We start from the raw sequence: 7,651 nt of genomic DNA, 5'->3' as shown, positions 1-7,651 counted from the left end.
TTCTGTGTCACTTGGGAGAGGGCTTGTTTGGACATATTTCATCCCTTGTGTCTACATTGGTTAATGCAAAGGTTGATGTGTGGGAAAGGCATCTCAATATCACATCAAAGAAAAAGTTTTTACTTTTTGTTAGGGCAGCTAAAGATGGAGAGAAGAGAAACTAAAATAAGTGAAAAGAAAGAGCTAATGTGTAAAACAAGCCAGAACAGGATATCTCTGCCTACCCACTGAGTATGAAAGGGTTTTGAAATCAAGATTCCTGTGGATGAAAACAGTTTCTCCTAGAAAATTCCCAAGACAAGAGTTCATCCCTGAAGTATCATATATCACAATTTCTTTCTTCCTTGTGTAGTTTTTAAAGGCCTAGCCATGGAAAAATATATTTATCTAAATGTTACAGTATATTTTATCTTCTTGATGCTTATCTTCATGACTTAAAAACTATCAGCTATGCATATATTCTCAAAATAATTGTGTATTTCACAGACTTTAAGGTTCTTGAAGAAGGCAAGAAATCTGTGTGTTGTGAATGCATTGATTTTGTGTCCCTCAGTCTTTCCAGTTATCCATAATTTAGATGACCACCATGGTGATATTATAAATTATTTTACACTCTTATTGTTGATCAGGAAAAACTATTAATCTGGGTATTCTGCTTTATGGAAGCAACTTTTTTTTTTTTTTTTTCCCAGAAGAGGTCCATGAGATTCTCTGGAAGTGTTTCATATTATTATAGTTTGTGTACATAACAGATCACATCTAGATTTTCATATAATCTAGATCTGCATACTAAACTCCTTTTGTTATGTCATCTTTTAATGTCCCCTGGTAATAACCACTTATGTGGAATCTTCAATAAGGAAGAAAAACCCCAACAATAAAAGAAACCCATAAAAAAAGGGATCTTAATTTCATGTTTACCAACCTGCACCAAAATACTACAGGATGAGCAGTCTACCAATATCCAATCATTTACTGTCTGTCCTGGCTAACTGAGGAGGTTCCCCACCTGTCTGCAAATCTGATGCCCATCTACAAGCAGAGCTGGGAGAAGGATCCGGGGAGCTCCAGGCCTGTAACCTCACCTTGGTGCCCAGGAAGGTTAAGGTTACTATCTTTATTGTCATCTGTTGGCACAAGCAGAACAACCAGGGGATCAGGCCCACTCAGCATGGATTTGTGAAAGGCAGGTCCTGCTTGGCCAACCTGCTCTCCTTCTATGACAAGGATCCAGAAAACACAGGCTATTACCATATTTACAGTAGATACTATGCCTTCCTTAGCAGTGGGTGAAAGAATTAGCTAGACCAATGGACTGGAACTTTCTCACTTTCTGAGAGATTTGACTTGGCTGCAAAATAGATGGAACAGGCTGGTAAGCAGTAGCAAGGACAAATTTTGTTCAGTTATGGCTCATGTTGTGCCTATTGGAAGGACTAATATAGATTTTGGTCACTGTATCTGTCAGTCTCACACTTCCCACTGGTTCACAGTCAAAAGAAAGGAAGTAAGTAAAAGCAATGTTAAAGAAAACATTTTGGAAAATAATGAGAATGGGAGAAGAAGGCGCTTGAAATAGTGAGAATAATTTCAATACACTGATTACTCACCTGACAGGGCTTTATTCACAAGATGATCTTCACATACAGATGCTACAGCTCAAATTATTTTTAGTATCATTTGGGCTATACGTGTTTTTTTCTTTCCTGCACTGCCCACATTTCAGTGTGATCTCTCTTTAATCACATAGCACTTAGTGTCTCCTCTGCCATTCTCACTAATCATCACTTCTGATTATTAATGGCATTGGGTCTCCCTGTGATTTGACCTTTGTGGCCAGCTACTTTTAATTTGGTCTGCAGCAACTGCAAAAATGTTAGAGGCCAATTACAGAGCAGAATGATGCTAGGCAATAGGCCTAGAGGTGTATTATTTTTTTTATTTTAAAAATAATTTTACTATTATTATTTCTTAAAACTATAGGATACACTAAGATTTCTAGTTTGTGAAATCATTTAGAGGTATTACCACTCCAATTTGATTTAATCTGCTATGAGAATGAAAAAAACCCATCCAAACCCAAAAGATTTTCTATTAATCTTTTAAAACTGTTGATTGGAAATCCAACAGGCTGAATTGCAATTCTAGACATGTATTAGAGACCTTTTATGATAATTTATTTACATGAGTAATACTGCTGTGGTGTTTATGTGAATAAGTGTTAATCAGGGAGCAAAAAATGTTTTGAAAGAAACTGTTCATAAACAATCATGAGGCTTTCATTACTAGATTAGATTGCTACTAATCTTCGTTGTATAGTGTCTGCTAAAACCCAAGAAGATAATCTTAGGAAACAACATGGCGTGAATAACATATTAGTTCTCATGGAAGTTTAGCAATTTCTAGTATATAACTGTTATTTAGTATCTTAAATAGAATGGCAATGCTGTATTGTAATTTCAGACAAGGACAGAAACTGCACAAATTTACTTTAGTTCTAGTCCTGGTTTTTCTGAATGTCCTGCATTAGTAAATATATGTGTAGTAAAATACATGTAATGAAGAAAAAGGCAGATCACCTTTACTGAGCACGAGTGGATATGTAGGTCAGTGATTCTTTATTCCACTGTAAACTTGCATCCCAAGTAGAACTGCATCAACAACATAAGGATTAATTTAGCATTGAAAGAGATAAGGAATAATTTAGTGCTGAAAGAATATCATTCTAAATGATAGACCTTTCTTCAGTCATGCCTCCAACAGCTTTGCTTGGAAAGAAACATAACTATTCTTTTCTTGTTTTAAAAGTGTTTGACTTCCTTTTTGCTTCACAAGTGCAATTCCTAGCAGTCTACTCCCCTGTATACACACACACACACACACACACACACACACACACACACACACACACCACACAGAGTCTTCCTTTTTATGCTGAAGAAGGTACTGAAATGAAAATGCTGAAATATTTTCTGTTCATTGTTTCATAGATATTTCTGTGTTATGGCATTGTCAAGGTGAGGCCAAGCTGAAGGTCTTATAACCACCACCACTACAACTAGTTTGTGAAATGCTACCAGTTCTTTCCTTTCTTTCAATGAAAATTATCTTTGATCCATCCTTTCTAATTCTTGTTAGCTGTTACCACTACTAGTCAAGGGAATTACTGGCCTTCTCTAAGAAACAGCAGTCATGTGTCAAGGCATAATGACAACTGATTCTAAAGAGCAATAGTCAGCTGTGGAGGGAATGCAGAACCAGCAATAATAGATAAGGTTGCAGGATGAAGCCAAGATGCAGTAAGATGATTTTTACCATGTTTTCTGGGAGGTGGTTCTAATAGAGACCATGAAAATTCACTGTTAATGTGCTCATGAAAAAAATGTCATTGCCTATGCAACACATGCCTGAAGCTGTAATTCTGAGTAAAATTCCAGATAAATTCTGAGTAATTCTAAGTGAAATAAACAATCTCTTAGACAGCAAGTCAATAACATCATGTGTCACTTGTGTTTAATTTTTATCAGTCTTTGCAAAAAACACTGTAAATGAGATGAAATAATGATCTGAAAATCTGATTTCCTCTTACCAAGGGAAAAAAGTGTCTTCCACATAGGCGACAAGAGTAAATCTACAGCTATTACAATCTAAAGTAAGATGACACTTTCAGTAAGAGGATATTAACATTCATCAGTTGATGGTAGCAGATCATGCATGTTCTTGGGCACTCAATAACCTCTAAGACACTGAGAAGTTATGAAATAACCTTGTGTACATGATAGGAGGTATCGAGCTCTTTATCTGAAATATTCCAAGTGAAATTTTTAATACGGGTTATATAAAGATTTTAAAAGTCTGAAGGGTACTGAGAACATTTTCCATACCTACAGGACATTACAACTGTGACTTCTTCTGTGTATAAGATGACGTTTTTCAATTCTGTCCTAATGGTGCCAAACTGATGACCTTGAAAACTCCGAGTTCTAAGCAGTCCTTTGCTGAACACCACAGAACAGACAGAATTACTGAAGGCTTCATTTGAGCTGCAGCACCATTTGTCTGAACTTTCAGCCTCCAGGGATCTGCTCTAAGTAGCAGTGGTGCACATTCATAAGGATGTCACTTTTGGTAGCAATTTTTATGAGAATGCCTTAGGAACTAGTTCATTTCATGTAAACTACTAAAAAGATCTCTGACAGATCTTTTCAAAAGATCTCTGACTACTTTTATGGATTTTAATGTATTTGCAGGGGCAGAATCATGTTACCTAGAAGGACATCACATAGCAGAAAATATAGATTACTCCTCTCTAAAAATTACCAATACATTCTTGTAATATATAGCCCATTGATTAATTTTTGAGTATTCAACGCAAGACACTGATTTAACTGAAGAATTCTCAGTGCACTAAAGTACATGAATCTTTAAAAGAATTCTGTCAAGAATTGTAACCACCAAAATTCTGACTCATGTTAAAAAATAAATGAGGATGTGGGCCATTGCTCAGAAAATCCATTATAAATTGAAATGCTTCCCACTTTGCTTGAACCATGAATAAAAGTAGGGAGATTTTTAACTTCCTCCTTCACTTTGAATCAAATTTTAGTAGTTTTAAAAACTTGTCTGAAAGTGAAACAGAATATACATAGTGTATTTGGCCAGCTCCATCTCACTGAACATCTAATTTACTCATTCTGGCGTGATATAAATAATAAAATATGAATAACCTTTTTTAAGCTATTTTTCTTTCAAGAAATATTTTTATCAGTGCTTTTTTTTTAACACATCAGATCTTTTATTGATAAAATAAGTCTAATTTAGATCAAGAAAATTGAAATAGAAGCTTCTTCTCTACCTAAAATTATTGTTTTGCATATTTGTCACAGGTTTTTCAGTAGAATTGATACAAAATTTGAATTCTCCAGCTGAAATTCAAAAGACCAATTGAGTGTAACAGAGAAGAGATAATTTAAGCTTTTCCTTTAACTAAAATTTCAAGAAGATATAATGCAGATTTTGTTTTTAAAAGCAAAAGCTCAGTAGATATATTTGAGATACTCCAACATTAACTTTCTACACTATTGATGGTACTGGCAAAGGGCTGCTGATATAATTTAGAAACACCACAGCTTAAGCACACAGATTATGGTTTGATCAAACTGAAGAGATTTAGTGTATTTAGGGAGTAATCTGATGCAGAACACTTCTTTACTCCAGTTAAGTATGATTTTCCCTTCATATACCCATGCTTACTGCATAAAAACTAAATTGACTAAATTTAAGTTTTGATCCAGCTGGCCTACTGAATATATTTCCAGTAGGAATTGCCAGGAGAAATAGTCATTATTTTGATGATTCACAAAGAAATACACAGCTGGAGAACTTTTGAAAAAGTGTTTATTTTTTAATTTCTTCATTTTTTCCTGATCAGGAAATGTCTAGCATATACTCACTACAACTGCATCCATGTTTTTCTGCCTGCTAATCTTGATTTGTAAAGTCTCTGCAAAGCAGTAAAATCCTGAGCTATCCAGCTTCATAGAAAATCAAGGTTTGATTTATTTCCTTATTTGAATTTCTTTCTTCATTATTCCAGCAGTTTTGTTTATTAATGTGGTAGCTGGCAGAACATTAATATCTCACACTAGTTGATAGATTTGTCGATAATGAAAGGATCAATGGACTGAGGGTGCAGTCTGGTTGAGGTGTCAAACCTTTTTAGTACTGCTGATATTCTTCTGAAAACCCAAACTATAAAGTTGAAAGTACAGAGAGACACATCAAAGAATTTTAATTGCAGTCAGATTGGTAATAGAATTACCCTCTCCTGGGTATTCTTAGAAGCTGAATACATGTTTTTTCAAAGTCAGCAGCTGCACTTCAGTTTCACCAAATCCATTAGGAGGTTCAGCAGAGCGTGGCTTAGCATCTATCAGAAGAGTACTAGTATACCAACACTTGTCTGGCATAAGAAGCCACTTTGGCTGAAGAAATGGTAACATATTTAAGCACTGAATCATCAAAACGTGCAAATGAAAAACTGAGCATTAGTGTTGAGACTAAAGAAGTCTAATTCTCCGTTAAAAGTGGCTTATTAACATAATACTTATTGATTTTACAAGAGGCAGAATTTGAAGCAGAACCAGATCAGCTCTTCTTCAAGAGTCAGTTTACATGTCTAAGGAAGAGAAATGTCTAGTGTGCATTGGGAACAAAATAGGCAGTGCTGAATGACCCAGTATATTCTTTCAAATGCAGAGGAAACCAAGGTAGTAAATAAATTAATAATGGAATGCATTAATAAATTAAGAAGTCATTCTATGAAAACTAGATAAATCATAGGAAAGAGATTGTAAGCACCTTGAAGAACATTGTCTGTCCTCACTGTCAGAAGTCAGGGCCTATATCACTCCTGAGACACATTCTTCAACTTGCTATTTGAAGCCTCTCATGGTCTGCAAGCAGACAACACTAGTGGTCAATATCCTTACCAATGGAATGTCTATCACCAACATTGTCATGTTAACTCTTTGTGTACAGTTACCTCTCACTCAGTGTGTATTGGCTTGAAATGCAACCAAAGACACAGTGAGAGGCTCATATTCCATTTCTCTCAGCACAGATTTGGCTACTGTACTTATGATTATTTTTAATGACCTTTGTTTTCTCTCTGTATCTACTTTCTTCTTAAAATTTGTTATGCAGAATTAGTCAAGACTTTTGGAAAGGACAGGTTTACGAGGATAGAAAGGGTTCAAATCACTGCTTCATACATGTAACATATTATCTCTGTTTAAATTTCCTAGTAGGATTATTGGACTTTGCAGTACCATGATATTGTTGGCCCATAGTTCGTCTGAACCAGTATAATCCATACATTGTTTCTATAGAATTTCTGCCCACCCAGTCCCTCTGCAATAACATTAGTTGAAACACGCCGTACTGTGTGTCACACATTTCTGTTTTCAGAATGCATTGTCAGGCTGCCAAAAAACCTTAACTGCTTACCCTTTGGTCACTACCTTGGTAAAGTTTATGGGAAGAACAAACATGAAATAGGTCCCCTTATGATAACTAGTCAAGACAATGCCTAAATCCTTGTTGCTGATCCATTTCAAAGGATTAATTTGGCTTTCAGAAAGTATTTAGCTTTGGGAATCAACTAGTGTCTTCAAATTTTACTTTGATCATGATTTTTGTACAGAAGTGGTGGGGATATAAGGAAAACTGCATTATCTGTACAGAGGCACTGTAAAACCAGGAGAAACATGGAACTAGTAAGGCTGTACTTTAAAACAGTTTGACATAGAGGCACTGAGTTTTCAAGTTGCCAGATCAAGAACTGAAATGAGAGGTATTTCCTATATACACAAATGACAGGAGAAACTCAGACTCTCTTTTGATGCACTATCATGGTCACTTCATACTTATATTTAGTGTTCTTCTTGGAAGAGGAGGATATAATTAGAGAACAGCCTTTTTTCAGTCTTGCATGCTTTGTGTGAGAGCTTGGCTTTTTCACATGCTGTGTCCCAGTTAGGAGTTTGGGACTCTTTCTCTATGCTGACTTGATTCCTTGACTGTAAATCGCTTATATGCAATAACATATGGTAACATAGTCAATAGACATGATTGTGGTTGCAGTTAGCTG

The sequence above is a fragment of the Cyanistes caeruleus genome, chromosome 6 (assembly GCF_971803275.1).
Source record: "Cyanistes caeruleus chromosome 6, bCyaCae1.hap1.1, whole genome shotgun sequence".
NCBI classification, from domain to species: Eukaryota; Metazoa; Chordata; class Aves; order Passeriformes; family Paridae; genus Cyanistes; species Cyanistes caeruleus.
This window is presented reverse-complemented; position numbering follows the sequence as displayed.